Source organism: Manis pentadactyla, chromosome 9 (genome assembly GCF_030020395.1).
Source record: "Manis pentadactyla isolate mManPen7 chromosome 9, mManPen7.hap1, whole genome shotgun sequence".
Taxonomy (NCBI): domain Eukaryota; kingdom Metazoa; phylum Chordata; class Mammalia; order Pholidota; family Manidae; genus Manis; species Manis pentadactyla.
In genome coordinates this window covers 125,774,777-125,792,190 of record NC_080027.1, presented here as the reverse complement: position 1 = coordinate 125,792,190, position 17,414 = coordinate 125,774,777, and positions in this window count along the sequence as shown.

Sequence of the window (17,414 nt, the reverse complement as noted above, 5' to 3'; positions counted from 1 at the left end):
AAAGCCCAAAAGCCCTTGCCAGTCAAGCACATTGAATCTGGGCACGAATTCAAGGGACTGAAGACTAGTTCTGTTACTAACTAGTTGTGTGACCCCAGCAAGCTCTTTAGCCTATGTCTGATTCCTCATTTGTAAGTTAAGAATAATAGTTGCCTAACCCATTACCGTATTTGCTCCCTCACATATCTAACCATCGATGCATCTCTCAATTCATCCATTGATCCATTTTATGTTTTTTTATATATTTCAAAGTAAGTTGCAAACATGAGTATGCTTCACACCTGAACACTTGAGCGGAGCAAAAAGCCTTTTCAGGTCTAGTATTTGGCCACTAGGGGGCGTCCAAAGGCCGTAAGAAGCTTTAGTAAAGTAGACTAATTACTACAGCAAATTAGTCTACAATCCTAAAAAGATACGTGCTGGGGAAGTTCCGCAGTGTAAAAAATGACATTAATTAATAAGATAGACTAAAATACTGGACAGAAATCAGATGTAATTTGGGAAACGAATGATCAGAGGTAAAATATGATGATATTTATTAAACTTTGGGTGCATAGTAAGAATAACTAGAGTAACGACAAAAATAACAGATTCAGAGTGTATAACTTCCATGCAAAATATGGAAAGAGAAAAATAACTTCAATCCAAACGAGGGCAAGTAAGGAAGGGGGAGGAGAAGGAGAAAAGGGAGGAGAAAGCAGAGGAGGGAGGGAAACAGAAGTACTGGGACAAACATAAATAAATAGAAACACATCGGTCATCACAAATAACGTAAGTTAAATTCTCCAGTTAAAAGACAAGGACCATCAGACTGTATTATCAAAACCCAGCTGTATTCTGTTTACTAAAGACACTTAAACACTGGACCCAAAAAGATAGAGTTGATGAATGGAGAAGATATTTCAAGTAATTATTAGCCAAAAACTAAAACTAAAAAAAAAACACAAGACATAACCCTTGATAGAACTATATTGGTATCAGATAAAAATGATCTGTAAAAAGACTACCGTTAGAAGAGATAATGGAGTCATTACCAAAATTTAAATGTTTACTTCACTAGGAAAATATAACAGTTTTGAACTGGCATGCACCTAAAAAGACAGCCCCATAATATATTTAAATATAGCCACAAAACATCAAAAGCAGAAATTGACAGAACTACAAGAAAAATGAATCATTGTGATATTGTACCATTCTTCTTTTAGTAGTTAATATATCAAGCAAAAAAGTAATAAAGATATAGAAGATGTGAACAGCACCCTTAATGAACTTAATGAGTAAACATAGACCACTGTGCTCAATGAATGGAGAATAGCATTCTTCTGAAGCACAGATGAAAAATTTGTGAAAATTGCCATGTACTAGGTCACAAAGCCAGCCTGAACAAATTCCAAATGATTCATCTATTTCAGAGACCACATTGGCCACAGCACAATTAAGTTGGAAATCAGTAATAAAAGATACATATATAAAAGCTCATACAACTGGAAATTTCAAAATATACCTTTGAACAATTAATGATTCAAGCAGAAAACCATAATGGAAAAGAGAAAAATTTAGAACTGAGTAATAATAATAATAAAGTACATATCAAAACTTATAGAATCCAATGAAAATCAAATGGAGAAGAACATTTATAGCTTATATGCCTTCTCTGAAAAACAAAAAAAAAAGGCTCAAAATTAATGAGGAAAGGATCTGTGTCAGGGACGATTTCCCAGCCTCCCATGATTAGGTATGACTGTGTGACTGAGTTCTGTCCAGTAGAATATTGTCTATGTGCAAAACATCCAGGTCTGACCCTTAAAACTTCTGTGCAAGCATCCTCTAGATGCTACATGCAAACAATCCTTTGTAGGACCCTTACTCTAGAATGTGGTGGAGCCATCTGATGGAAGGAACTCAAGTTCCTGAGGACTCCAGGTAGAACAAGCTCCTCAGTGGCCAGCCCACACTGGACTGTGATGTGAGAAATGAACCTGAACTGCATTAGGTTGAGATCTGGGGGTTGTCATGGCAGTTAGCCTGTCCTGAGTAATATCGCAAACAACTTTATAAAAATGGGGGAGAAAGGAGAATAACTTTAAAGAGCTTAAAACCAAAACAACAAAGGGCAGAAATAATTAATTAAAATTCATTATGGAAAGGATAATCAAATTCAAAGATTATCTTTCTAAATGGTTAATAATATTAACAAACCTCTGTCATGATTAGTCAAGGGAAAAAAGAAATGGCAAGAATAAACAATGAAAAATAGAACACAGATTCAGCAGCGAAGGAAAATATTTAAAGTTGTATGCTAACACAGCTGAAATTCAATGGAATGTGTGAATTCCTAAGGGAAAAAAAATTACTTACCAAAATAGACTCAAGGAGATAGAAAACCTAAAAAGTCCTATATCATTGAAGAAATTCAATTGGTAGCTTAGCATTTTCTTGCAAAGGAAACAGCACAACAGCCTGATAGATGAGAAGTTCTTTCAAATGTTTAAGAAACATTTATGATCTTTACAATTTTCTCCAGAGAAAATAAAAATAAGCATTACTCTCCAATTTATTAAGCAAGATTAGCCTAACCCTGATGCCACAACTAGAAGGACAGTACAAAGGAGGAAAGTTACAGGTTAATCTGACTTATTAGTATAGATGTAAAATCCTTAACAAATATCAGTTAACTGAATCCAGCATGAAGCAAAAATGTTTATACCAAGATCAAGTGATCAATTATGACCAAGATCACTTTATACCAGAGTTCTAATATTGCATTAATATTAGAGAAATGATTAACATAATTCACCACATTGATAAAACGAAAGAGAAAACCATACAAGAATTTCAATAGATACACAAAAAGGATTCAGTAAAATTCAACACCCAGTGAGAAGTAGGAGAGAGAGTTGCAGACATGGGCTCTGGAGACAGACTGCCTGGTGTTGAATGCTGACTATACCATTAAGAGCTTTGAAACCTTCACCAAGTTATTTAATATCTCTGAGCTTCAGTTTCCTTCCTCATCTATAAAGGTGAAGATAATCATAGTACTTTTCTCACAGGTTTGTTGTGAGGATTAAAATAATTCGTATGTGTAAAGCATTAGAACAATCATTGCATGGGTAATAGATGCTTGCTATTACTGTGATTTAAAAAGAGACTCAGCAAACTAGGATAAGAAAGAAATGTCCATAGCCATAACGTCCACTAAGAGCATCTACAAAGACCTGCCACAAACATCATAGTTGATGTTGAAATGCTGAAAGCATTCTCTTTAAAATCAGAAGCGAGACAAAATGCCTGCTTGTCATCATTTATAGTTAACATTGTACTGGGGGTCCTAGTCAGTGCAAGAAAAACAAATAACACATAAGAATTAGAAAGAAAGAAACAATGCTAGCATTATTTGCAGATGATGTGATTGTCTACAAAATGCAAAGTGATCTACAAATTATGCAAATTAATAAAATAACTTAGGTGTTCTGGATAAAATAATCAATATACAAATATGGAATATAAATTTCTCAATAAAGTTATACTCAATTAGAAAATGTAACTTTAAAAAGATATCATTTAGAATTTGAAATACCTAGGACTAGATCTAATAAAAGATGTACAAAATATACATGGAGAAATTATAAAATTTTATTGGAAAAAAATTTAAAAGGCATATGTAAATGATATACTCTGTTCCTGGATAGGAAGCTAATACATCAAATATGTCAGTTCTGCCCAAATTCATTTATAGATTCAATGCGTTTTAGATAAAAATCCCAGAAGGGTTTTTCATGCAGATGAACAAAGTGATTCCAAAATGTAGGATGAGCAAAGAGTCAAAACAAGTCAAGACATTCCTGAAGAAGAATTAAAAAGAAAGGTGGAAACTTGCCCTACCAGATATCAAGATTTATTATCTCTGTATAGTATTTAACAGTGAGGTTTGGGTGTAACAATAGACATGTAGAACAGAACAGACCTATGCCTATGTGGAAACTTGATTTATGACCCAGTGGGCACTATAAATCAATTGGGAAGGATGAAGAACTATTTAATATGTTGTTCTAGAACAATTGGTTATCCAAGTGACTCTGAATTGCTACCTTATACGATATATAAAAATGAATTTCAGATGTATTTAAAAATGTATACATAAGTGGTGAAACATAAACCTTAGGAGATGCTAACCATCTGTATTACTTTGAGGTAGGAATGGATTTTTTAAGCAAGATGTCAAAATTATAGCGATAAAGTAAGATTATAAATTTGACTATAAATTAGGCATGTGTTTTCATCTGACAACAAAGAATGTGAAATAATTCACAGAAAGATTTGCTGTACAAATATCTGTCAAACAATTCTTGTCCATAATTAGAGATCCCTTAAAATCACTGAGAAAAAGGTAAACATCTAGAGAAAAATGACTAAACGACGCGAACCAAGCGCCCCGCCTCCACCAGCCGGCACACCCTCACACTGCCCACTCTTTCCCCTCATTGGCTGAGAGGACACGTCAGCAGCCAAACAGACCCCGTTGCCCTGGCGCCCCTCGCCCCGCCTTCCCGGCCGCGCGCGCTGCGTGCCCCGGGTTCTCACGAGGCTGGCTTGCAGGGCTCCCTGACCGGCGTGTGTGTCCCAGGCTCCCGGCGCTCCGCCGGTGCTGCCCTCTCCGCCGGGTGGTCGCAGACTGCCTCGTGCGGCGCGGGCGTGGTGCCGAGGCCCCGCCCGATGAACCGCAAGACGGCCGAGCGAAGCCGCCGCGGCCCGTCGCCAAGCCCGGACTGTGGCCGCAGAGGGCTGCTCCTCGTGGGTGTTTTATTGTCGCTTCCGGCGCGGAGCAGCGTGGGTCTGCAGAGCTGGCCGCTCGCCGTGCACCTGGCGGCGCTGGGGGCCACGGCGCAGGGGCTGCGGGAAGGTCCGGCCGAGCCCGCGGAGCTTGTGGGCAGAGCGCCGCGGCCGGGGGAGAAGGGAGTGCGGTGCCCCCGCCACCGCGGTCCTGCCGCTCCGTCACCCGCGCTTGCCTCTCTCCTGGGCGCCCCTCGACTCTCAGCCTCCCAGCGCCCATCCATGCGCGAGGATATCCAGGCTGGGCCACCGCCTCTGTAGTTCCGGGGAGGGTTTGGCAATGAGGAAGTAAATGCTGGCTTTTCCAATTAAAACTTCACTACAGCTGAGTGTGGGGAAAATGTTAATGGCTTTCTTTCCAAAAACTAGGTGTTGGGGGTTGCCCTGAAAGTAAATGAGGCGTGTTTTGTGGCTGTTCTGTTACCCCATTAATGCCCTAGAGTTTGACTGTAGGGACGCTGTGTGCTCTGCCCCCCTCACTCCCAGCCACGCCTCTGCTCTAGCTCCCTGCAGGGCTGTGCATACGCAGGGTGTGATTTAGGGGCGCCCCACCTTCACCAAGTCCTTGCAAACCCCCTGCTGAGAATGCGGGTAAGCGTGGAGGCAGGTTGTTGGGGATGGGAGATGGTGACTGGCCGCTTAGAATGAGTGGAGGCAGGGTGGGCTGGGGCTGCTGGAGACCCTGCTTGGAAGGACCCCTCATTTGGTTTAATGATCTGCACTTGCCTTCTTGTATTAAGAATTTTTAAAGAAGGTTCCCCCACGTTTGCATTTTGCCCTGGATCTACAAATTATGTACACTATTTTGGGGGGTCAGGGAGGGGTGGGTAGGAACACCACAAGCAGTAGTTCCCAAATTTCAGTGCATATCAGTTATTCTGAGTACTTCACAATGTTACCACTGATATAATGATAAAAATCCTCTGGGATATACATATTAGCTCTGGAGTCAGGCCTGACAATCTGATTTCAATAAAGGGGTACCCCTACCTCCCACCCAAGCTGATTCTGAAAGGGCCAGAACCATCATTCAGAGACCACTTCCTCCTGTCCAGGAAAGCGGGGACAGGAAACAGGCTCAGAGATGGGAAGGGCCTTGTCCACTACTAGTTTGGTGATAGAGCTAAGCCTAGAACCTGGGTCCTGGACCCTTCTAAGCCCTGTGCACCCACTCACAGCCCCCCACCTCCATGAGGCTTACCAGAGGGCCAACTTTACCATTGGTGCCGTATTCCATATGAGGTGCAGGCGTGTGGGGCCAGGGACCCGAGCTGACCTGGAGGGCAGTGTTCCAGGCAGAGAGGCACAGGAAGAGCATTCTGAGGGTGGGCTCAGAGGCCTGGGAAATACCCTCAAGTCTCCAGAAAGGTGTCAGGGCCTCATTCAGCACCTTCTGTGGGCAGCCCGTTACCTGGGCAAGCCAAGGTGTGCTGCAGCCATCCCAGCCCGGACCCCTGAGCCCATGGAGATTGTCTGTTCTGACCAGGGGGCAGATGTGGCCCAGAGCAGGAGAGCACGGTGCCCGGGGCTCACAGCAAGTAGGTGGCGGAGCTGGGCTTAAGTTCAAACTCCAAGTTTAGTGTTCTTCTGATCTTCCCCCAGGGCTCGGGTTTGTCCTGGGGCTGGGGCCACGACTTCACGGGTCTCTGCACAGCAGGGAGCTCTGGGTGTCCTGAGAGCCAGTTCAGTCCCAGTGCCACCATTTACTAACATGCAGCCTTGGGCAAGTGATTTAGTCTCCCTGAGCCCGAGTCCTCACGTGTGCAGTGGAGAGAGAACCTCCACAGGGTGGGGGTGTGAGGATGCAACGTTATTCCCTATCCCCACGCTGATGTTTCTAACTCTCTGCTCACACCCCCAGCTGGAGGCCAGCGCGGCCCAGCTCTCCATGGCCCCCAAAGTGGCTGGGGCAGGTGGAAGGCTGTCAGGGCAGTGGAGTCCAGCAGTGTCAGGGCCAGGCTTCCCGGGGAGTGCGACAGGGTGGAGGGCCTGGGCAGGGTGGATGGGGACCTGAGAGGCCTCAGCCCCCTCCTCTGAACCCCAGGTGACAAGCTGCCTGCCATCCCATCTGGGACCACCAGGAGGCACCACAGGCTTTTCAGCAGGGCTGGGGAAGGCAGCTAGGAGGAGAAGAAAGGGCCCCAGGTGAAATCCGGGGACAGCCTGGGGACAGGAGAGCAGGGAGCGGGGAGTGGGGCTGGAGCTGGGCCCACGGGGTGGGCACCAGCAGGCTCTCCCCACCTTCTCTCCCCCAGGTCTCCCTGGGTGCACTTCGTGCTGGGCCCAGGAGCCCCGCGCCAGGCCTGGGGAAGAGGTGTCCTTCAGGCCTCCCCAGCCTCCTCCCTCCCCACCCTCCTTGGCCCCCAGACCAGGAGGACCGGCAGCCTGGGGTTTTCTGGAGGGCGGGTCCCCGGCTCTGGGTGTCCCTGTGAGGGGCTTCAGGGTGGAGGTCCGGAGGCAGGAGCCCTGGAGGTCTGGGTGTCCCGGACGGCCTGTGGGTGAGGGAGGAGCTGTGTGGGTCCAGGTGGGGACAGTGCGCAGGACCACCTGCCCTCCTGTGTTGCTCTGGGCCTCGTGGCCTTCTTACCGCTGCTCAGCAGCATGTCTCTAGTGTCTTTTCTGCTGGATTCTGGGTGGGACACCAGACTTCCCCCACCTGAGCTGGGCCCGGGGAGGACAGGGTTGAGCAGAGGCCTGGCCCTCAGAGCAGACCGCCCTCTCTTCTTCCTGGGCCCAAAGCCAGGGTCTCCCTGAGGGTCAAGAACTGGTGCCAGGGACACTGGACAGAGTGGAGCCACCTCGGGCCTGGGCTCAGACGGCCTGGAAGAAAGGCTGAGTGTCACATCAAGGACAGGGCACGGCCATGGCCACAGAAGATGGACAGGGCTGGTGGCAGAGGTAACCTGGGCCAGGCCCAACGAGAGACTCAGACCCAGAGCTGGCGGCACGCTGCCTAGCATGACATCTTCCCTTCACAATGGAGCAGGGCCCTTACCCTCCATCCTGCCCACCTCAGCAGGGGGAGCTGCTAAGCGGGCCACAAGGGAGGCGTCTGGGGGGCAGCCTTGGCTGCTGACAGCTGTCACACTCGTAGGACATAGTGTACTGGGTGAGGTGCCTGGGATGTGGGGCACAGGCTGGGCACAGGCTCAGGGAGGGCGCGGTCCCCGAGGGCCGGGCACAGGGGCTTCGCCTCAGCACCTCGCTGCGGGTGGTGCCGCCGGAGCCGCCTGGCCGGAAGCGGCCAGCATGTAGCTGTGGGGCGCGGGGTCGTCCCAGCACAGTGTGATTCTCGTCTGCCTGGGGCTGCTGTCTGCTGGCTCCGGCCTCCCCTTGGAGGGTAGCATTTCCCCGCCCAGCAGGGTCCCCGGCCCTGCAGCCAGGGCAGAGCCCTGCCAGCCTGCACCCCGCCCCTGATAGTTCTCTGTGGGCTCTCCTCCCTGAGTGGTGCCACCCAGGGAACCCAGCCTTGTCCCTCTGTCTCCCTTGCCTCCTCTTCCTGATCCCACAAACAGTTCCCACACCCGGGGCCAGTTGTCCAGGCTTTGGGTCTCAGGAGCACCTCTCAGCTCCCAGCTGGGCCATGGAGGAGACGCCTGAGAGCCCACCCCTCACCTCAGCTGTATCCCTGCTCAGAGGACTGACTGGGGTCATGGCCAAGGAGCAGTTCTCCCATCCAGAGGGCATTGGACTGGGGGACCTCCGGCTGGCACTGAGTGCCCATGTCCACTCTGTGGTCCTATCCTGGCTCTGTTGGCAGCCTCAGCCAGGACAGCCCACTCCTAGTCCAAAAGCTGGAATAAACGTGTGCTGCACCTGGGAGCAGCCTGTGCAAGGCAGGCATGCCATGGGATGGGCAGCAGGGCCCTGCACGGAAGCAGGCCATGGGGTGGGCAGCAGGGCCCTGCACGGAAGCAGGCCATGGGGTGGGCAGCAGGGCCCTGCACGCCCCGAGATGGGCCCTGGAGGCCCAGGTGTATCCCTCCCTCTGCTTCTTAGCTTGCTGGGCAGAGGAAAGGCCCCCAGTTCTGCTGAGCTTACCATTTTCAAACTCCTTTCTGAGACGTATTTTGTTGTTGTTTTTTCTAATGATTAGGGAGTTGGTCCGTGTTGGCTCATGCTGGCAGCATCACAGGGAGTGCCAAGCTCCCTAAGCAGCCCTGGCCCTTCTGTTCCTTCCTCCGGGGGACAGTGCTGGCCTGCCCCTTGAGCTGCAGGAGCTGAGCTCGTTAATGTCACCAGACGACAGGGGCCAGTGAGGCCGCACCATGGCAGTTACAGGACATCAGGGAGGTGAGGAGGGGGAGCCTTACCTGTTACAGGTGACACAGGTTTGGCTTTGTGGTTTCTTGGGGACTGCAGCTCGTGGACCCACCCCTCCCCCAGACCTGACCTAACCCAGGGAGCGGTCACCCTGGAGCCTTCCCATTCCAGAGCCAAGAATGGCTACCCCGGCCCACCCGGAGGCCAGGCCTACGATATAGGCTAGGACCCCCGGAAGAGTGCACTGGGTACATGGGACGTTCAAGGGGGACTTGCCCCACCCCAGGCCTGGGGAGGCCGGCTGGGGTGGGGATGGCAGCGAGGGCCTGGCGGCAACCCGCCCCACCTCCAGCCGCACCACACCTGCGTCAGGGGAGCTGTCTGCGCTTGTACCAGCTTCCCAAGCGATGAGACACACGCCCAGCCTGCCTGCCCAAGCCTCCGGCAGCTCGCACTCTGTCATCTGGGGTGGCCATGGAGCCCCTGTCCACCAGTGGCCCGTGGCTGCCCACAGCTTCCCCGGCGAGCAGAGGCCCTGGGGCCCTGGCCCTCTGGGGGACGGAGATCAGCCGGTGGACTGTACGGAAGTGAGGCTGCCCCTGGATGCGTCTCCTGGGATAACTCAGGGGCTGATTCTCCCAGCCTCCCACCCAAGCCCCGGGGTGGGGCTGAGGATGAGAAGGGACGAGAGTGAGTTGGCCTGGACCAGGCAGGGTGCGGGTCTTGGCTCTAAACTGGAGCAAGGCCTATGCGGGGCAGATTCTGGTAAAAATGTGCCAACACAGATGGGTGTGCCTGGCCTTGGCTGCTGGGCAGGGGATCCATCTCGCCCCTCCCAGGGCCCCTGCGTGGACCTAGAGCCACACCCTCGTCTCCACGCTGCCTGTGCTCCCAGGCCGCCGTGCAAAGAAGCACATACCTGTCTGTTGGCTCCAACTGGTAATTTCCCTCTGAGCCTGTCTTTCTCAATGACTTTTTTAGCCACTGAGTATGTTACACATATAGTCAAACATACAGACCCAGAGTATGCATTCTGATGAGCTCTGATGAACGCATGCAAATCAGGATACAGCTCAATCCCAGCCCCCGGGGAGCCTCCACTGCAGACAGCGACCTGAAGGTGGGGCCTGCGTCCTGCTCGCCTGTGTGTCCCTCCAGCACCTGACACAGCCTGCCGGTCTACACGAGGAGAGCCTGTCCTGATCACGGAGAGAGGCCCCTCTCCCGCCCGATCAGGGAGTCCCTGGGCACCGTGGTGGGGTCCAGGGACTCCCGTGGGCCTGGGCAGCCCCACTGAGCTCACATGGTCCGGGCTGAATCCGCTGGTGGAGTCTCTGCTCTCTGCCTCTGAGCTCTGCCCACAGCTCACGGCTGCCCTCGCCCAGGGCACAGCATCCACCTGGGCCCACGGGATCCAAAACGGTGGGGAGCTGGGTGCCCTGCCCACTCTGGCCTGGAGAGGGGCAGCAGGGCTCGGAGCCCGAGTGCCAGCGGCCGCCTGCTCCAGGGCCGAAGCAGCCCCTTTAGAGCCGCGAGAGCTTTGGATTCAGTGCTGCGCCCTGCCCCTCATTCTGTCTGTGACCGGGGCACGGCCTCTGGTTCCCTACACTGTAAAATGATGTCACAAAGGAGTGACTTCATCCTTTGGGGGCACCAAAAATTTCTTTTCACATAATGCTATCTGAAACCCCAATACATAACGCAGATAAAAATGGAGCCACCCAGGGAGAATTGGCGTGGGGGGCTCAGAACCCACCCGCCAGGAACAGCCCTCTCCTCTTCTCGCAGGAGCTCCAGCGAGATCCTTGGGTTCATCCTGCAACACACTCTGAAGTCCCTGGTGGCAAGGTCTGCTCCAGAGAGAGGCGTGTGGATCCCAGGCTCCCCTGGTCCCCTCGGACACCCCCTTTACTGTGATGGGGGACGCGATGGCAGGCACGCTGTCTCACAGGGTGACCTAGCAGAAAAGGAGAGGAGGGCCCAGCCACTAACTGAGCACTTACTTTGTGCCGTAAGTCTTTAACCCGTGGGCATTTCTCATGACCGTCCCACAGAGGGGTGGTTACTACACTGTTTTACCGATGAGAGGTACGCTCAGAGGAGAGGAATCATCTGCCCAGAATTACACAACCAGCTCCTTCAGGAATGTCAGGTCATGGTGAGGAGTCCAGCAGAGTGGGAGAATCCTGGTCTGGGTGGGTGCCTCTGCAGCCCTGGGAGAATTACATCACCCATCAGTCACCTGGCAAACATGCCAGGCATGAAGTGGAGGCCGTGTCGTGGCAGAAAGGGGATAGTCTTTGCCCACCGGCTGTTGTCACCAGGAAGCCTGACTGGGTGCTTTCCCATCCTCAGGACGGCAGGAGGTGGGGATTCAGCGTCTTTTGGGCCTTCTGTGACCTGGAGTCAAGCTGTCTGAGGGTGGCTGTGGGGTGGGGTGGGTCCTGGGTCCTGGTGGACTGACAGCATCACGAGTGGCAGGTGGGGAGCAGGCAGGATTCCCGAGCCCACCTGCTCACTGGGTGAGACAAGTCAGGTGGTGACAGGCTCTTCAGGCCTCCCTGGGGTCTGGGTCCAGCTCCTTCCAGACAAGCACAGGGAGGGATGTGACAGGATGGCTGATGGTCTGGGAGCAGGAGAGGAGTGGGAGGGAATCACACCCGCCAGGGGGTCTCCTGCGTAGAACCTGTCAGAGGGCTGTAGGAGGCGCTCATGGTTGTTCAATGGATGAATGCATATTTTATTGTTTCCTCTGTCCACACCAGCCTCCCCACCAGAATACTCTTGTCTCCATCTTGAAAATCTGTGCTGCCCAGTACCACACCTGGCTATAGAGCGCAGATTTCAAACACTTCATATGAGAAAGATAATGTTAACTATCTCAATAATGTTTACATTGATTACATGTTGAAATGATACATCAGATATGGTGTGTTAAATAAAATGTATCATTAAAATGAATTCTACCCACTTCTACTTTTTAAAATGCAGTCCCCAAAACAGGTAAATTACATGTGTGGTTCACATTGTATTTGTTGGGCAGCCACGATCTTGTGCCCTTTTGCCCCCACTGGAAGCCCTGGGTTTTGTCCAGCATGCAGACCCCTGCTCCCCGGCCCCGACTCCCGCCCCCCCACTGGCCGCGCCCAGCCTGTGCGTGATGTCAGATGGCCAGAGGCCTCTTTGTTGTATTAGACTTGCCGCCTCTCCGCGCTGGTGAAGCAACAGCTCGGAGAGGACACCCCGCTGCCCAAGGCCACCAGCCAGAACCCAGATCTGAGTGGCGATCAGGGGTGGGAAGGTGGTCAGCAAACGGGACATGTCGGAAAGTGGCCGGCGGTGCGGGGGTCACTGCAGGGCATCGCTGGGGCGGCACCTTACCTGTGCTGTCCTGTCCAGTCCTCATGGCAGGGGTGGATGATACCATTTCCATTCTGTGCCCGACGAAACTGAGGCTCAGAGGCGAGCAAAGTCAGAGTGGTCACACGGCTGGTAAGTGGCAGAGCCATGATTCAAATAAAACATGATAGACTTCAAAACCTGTACTTTTAACCTGTAGCTTGTCCCACAAGGTGGCTTCAGAGTCCCGGCAGGACGGGGGCTTGAGAACCCCGTGTGTGGGGCAGAAGGGATGAGAGAGCAATCAAGGCCAACGCAGGTTCTCAGAAGACGTTCTGACCCCTGCTCCTGCCTGGCCCGGGACCAGCTCCCGCGGCTGATGGCAGGAAGGCCGCAGGCTCCAGTGGCAGGACGGGGACTGGCCTTAGAGGCCAGGACGGCTGCACGGTGACGGTTCTGCTGCTCAGGGGATGGCCAGTCTCCGCGGGGCCAGGGAAGCCCACACACGGCGATGCAGCAGGTTCACAACAGAGCCAGAGGGCTGCGGGTCCCTAGGCCCCGGACTCCGGGGAAGAGGAGGAGGTCCGAGGCCATTTTATTGCCACTTCCTGTGTAATTAATGACTTAACAACCTTTTGGGAGGCAAAAGGAGCCATTTATGGCCTCTGAGAGCATGACCCCAGCTCAGAGTTGAGTCTCCATGCCCTGCAGGGTCGGGTGAGTGCAGTTGCACCATGACCTTTGCTCGCTCGGCAGCTTCAGGTCTCCCGGCCCCCTCCTCTGTTGGACCTGGGGATCTCCATGGGACCTGCAGCCTAACTGGACACTGCCGGCCGCTGGGAGCTGGCCTCGGGCTCTGGGCCCTGACCCTCCGGGGGCGACACGAGTCACTGCGCCTTCCCTGCAGTCTCGTTGCTGTCATGCTGTCATTCCGAGGTGCACCTGGGCTCACACACACTATCAGGCAGTCCTTCCTCACTCCGCCTGGGGCACACACCGCTCCGTTCTGCTCAGCTCTGGCCCACAAGGTGTGAGCCCAGCAGCTCGTCCTCCTGGTCACACTTGAGTTCTCAGTCTACCCTGTGCTTTGTGCTCTGTGCACCGTGTTCTCCCCCTGGCTTCTCTCTCTGACTTCAGTTTCCTCATCCATAAAATGGAGATCACACCACCTACCCAGAGACCTAGGAAGGTTAAGCAAGATAATGCATGAAGTGCCTGGCACAAGGGATGCTCTCCGAACCTACCCATTCTTCAAGGCCCAGCTCAAACCCCATCTCTTCCAGGAAAGCTTCTCCTGTATCTAGGCCATCCTGTCATCAGAGGGGTAAACTGAGCTCCTGGGAGGAGGCCAACGCCTCGGTCCAGGACAGCCTGCAGGGCCCACGCCGGCATCTGCTCTAGGACTGATTGTGGGCCACACCCACTTTACCCTTTCCTTCCATGTTTCAAAGCAATGCTTTTGATCTTTTTTGTCAAAACGGTACATGCTTATTATAAAACTCCGAACAGCACAGAAATCTGTGAAGACAGACTAACTCCTCCCAGATCCGACCTCCCAGGAGAACTGTTCTGCTGAACACCAGCCCCAACGTGTCTCAAAGCATAAATACAGACGGAACGGTAGGTACATGACAGAAATAATTGTACAGGAAAAGGATCCTATGTTACATGCTTTTAAAATATGACAACATTGTTTATCTGTATTTGCATAGAACAACAAGAAATGAATAAAGCTGAAGGCATTATTCTACCTTGGATAAAAGTTTCTTAACTACACAAGACACTTGCACCTATGGAATCCTGCTAGGGCTAAGAAAATAAATCATTTTTTCAAAACGATTCTAAAAGGAGAAGCCATTGAAACATTGAAGTTTTTGAAAACACATATTTGACATCTGTCTTTTATCGTCAGATAGTGTTTCCAAAAGAGGCTCTTTCATCTGAGGACCCCCTGCTGCCTTCAGACCTTGCAGGTGGGGAGTGTGGGGGGCATGCGTTCTTTCCCTCTGATTTTGTGAACGTAACTTCGCGGTCTTCTGGCACTGAACACGGAGAAGTCTGAGCTAACCCGAGTCTTCCCTCTTGTCGTGACTTGTTTATTTCTGCCTGTACTCCTGAAAAATTCTGGATGCTTTAAGTTCAGTAGCTTAAACAGGCTACGTCTTAATATTGACCGTTCTCTATCTCTTTTTTCTGTATGGCCTGTGCCCAGTCCATCAGTAAACCCAGTCCTTCCTTTATTTAACGGAAAACTTTTCTGCTCAATAGCCCTAAATACCTTTTCTATTTCATGTGTACAGTTCTCAACTTTAGGGATATTAATTATTTTTATATTCAGTCATCTTTATTTATTTTCTGTCCAACAAACCTACCAGCTTCTCTCTAACAGCTTTTATCTCTGTCTCCCTTTCTGTGAATCGATCACAATGGTGGGAGGCTCTCCTTTGTACCCTTCTATTGTTAGCCTTACATGTTGTTGTTTCTAAATCATTTCTTAGATAAGTAATTGTATTTAATTCTCAAGGTGTGTCCCTGGCCCTGCCATCTCTCTTCATCCCCCTTCGGTTTTAGTATTGTCTAGTCTTTGGAAATTGGATCGCCATACTCCCTGAACCATGAAACACGACTGTGGAATTTTCTGTTTTCACTTTAGGTTTTCTTCCAGTCTGGGCTCTTCCCCCATCTTTTTGATGCCACTTCCTTCCTTCCTTCCTTCCTTCCTGTCTCCCACTGTATATTTTCACATAGCTGTGCCATTTCTTTTTCAGATTGCTTATGCCAACATGAGCAGCTCTGTCCACACCCTCTATTAGCCTTGATATAAAACGGATGAATCACATCAGTCTTGTCTTGCTCCCTGGATTGCCTCCTGCGTGTAAGTCTTGGCCTCACGCCTGGGGCATGCTGCAGACAGGGCTGAGCTACATCAACCCCCCGGTACAGCGGGACACGGGCACGCACCACTGGACGTCCGAGCTCTAGCTAGAGTGATCAGAGGCTCGCACTGTATGAAGTCCTCAAGCCCTGAGAGACTTTTTAAATATATATAATTACAGAGGATTCTCCACAGCAGTTCTGGGAGGTTATTGAGGACAGAACAAGAGAAAATGTGTTTTAATTACAAGAGAAACCGAGGTTACTCAGAAAACATAACTCGTTAAATCCTGAGAGTTTGCTTGCCACTAATTAATATCACATGAGCGAAAACCTTCAGGTCACTTCAGCATGGGGAGGCGGTCGCTTATCCCATCTTCTCTGGGCGCAGAGATTCCTTCGCAAAGGTCCACACCTTAGGTCCACCTTGCTGGGAAAAGCTTTCTTGAATAATTCCAACAAATGCCACCATTTATTAAATACCTACTCTGTGTGAGGCATTTTACACTTATCTTCACATTGAACGCTCCTAACTATCCCTCAAGTTAGTTTTCATGGATTTCCTTTTGTTGGTGAGAAAACTGAAGTTGGGCGAAGTTAGGTAACTGGTCCGAACACATGGCCTGGTGAGCTTCTGAGACAGAACGCGAGCACCACCCTGTCCGGCCCCAGAGCCCCCGTACTGCCTCCCAGGCCGGCCTTCATGAAGTGTGGGTAGGTTCAGAAGAGGCAAGGGAAGTAGGATAGGACTTGGGAGACAGGAAGCACGAAGGTGTTCCATGTGATGGGAGGCGGAAGGGCGGAGTGGCGGCGTCAGTGAGAAGGGGCTGGGGGGTTAGTGCGAGCAGGGGCTCAGACAGGGCTCGCACGCCTGTGCTCTCAGCAGTGTCACTCACAACAGCCCGGAGGGGGAAGCAGCCCAGACGCCCTTGACAGGTGCGTGAATAAGCCAAAGGCAGCAGAAACGTACAGCAGAAATATTACTCAGCTTTAAAAAGGAAGGAGGGCCTGGCACAGGCTGCAGCATAGATGAACCACAAAGACATCATGCTCAGTGAGACAAGCCAGACGCGAGGGCGAATGTGATTCCTCTCACATGACCCAGAAATCAGATTCACAAAGACCAAGTAGGGCAGAGTCACGGGGCGTGGGGTGGGGGCGGGAGGGCGAGGGGGTGCTATTCCCCGTGGCTGCAGCGTTTCTGTTTGGGATGGAACAGCTCTGGGGGCGGATGGGGGTGCCAGTGGCACACCAGTGGAATGCATTTAATGCCATCGGATTGCGCACTTAAAAATGGTGGAAGTGGTAAATTCTATATCATGCATATGTTTTCACAATTTTTTTAATGTGCAGCAAAGTTAGTTAGACTTGGAATACTCCTTAAAAATGTAGATCCTTAGGCCTCACTCCAGACTTGGGTGGTTCCTAAAATGTGCCCTTTAAAGAAGTATTGTCAGACAATTCTTACCTCTCTAGTTTAACAGACATTGACTAGGATAAGGAGGCCTGGTGGTGAAACTGGGCTGAAGGAGCGTGTGGAAGCGACCGAGTCCTCCCCGTGCCAGGGGGCTGTGCCTAGGAGCCTTGAGGGACTCCCTGTGCTGGCCCTGGACCGGCTCCTTGGCAGCCTCCCTGGTAGGAGCCCAGCTTTGCTGGAGAGACCCTATCTGGCTACCTGAGCAGCCGCTCTGGGAGGCTGGGGAGGATTAGTCCACACCTGCCATGACCCAGCACCACCTCCCAGCTGTTCCCTAGGAGGGGACGCTCGGGGACCACAGGGCCTGACAGGCCTCTGGTTCCTCTTCCCTTTGCAGCCAGACTCCATTGTACCATGAGCTCTGTGTCCAGGTCCCAGGATGATTTACTTTTCACAGAGGTTCCGCCACAGGGAAGTGTCCCCAGGAAGCGTCTGAGAGGGGCTGGGCCCCGGCTGGCGGCCAAGAGGGCCCCGTGGGTCGGCGTGACCAGAAGGTGGGGGTCCCTGGCAAACGGTGGTGCTTCCTCACCGCTTTTATTCCCGTGGACCAGGCCCCTCCCCTGCTCAACACGGTCCAGTAGTAGTGATCCTGGGTCCTGAACAAGGGGACACTGCAAGGCCACCTGAG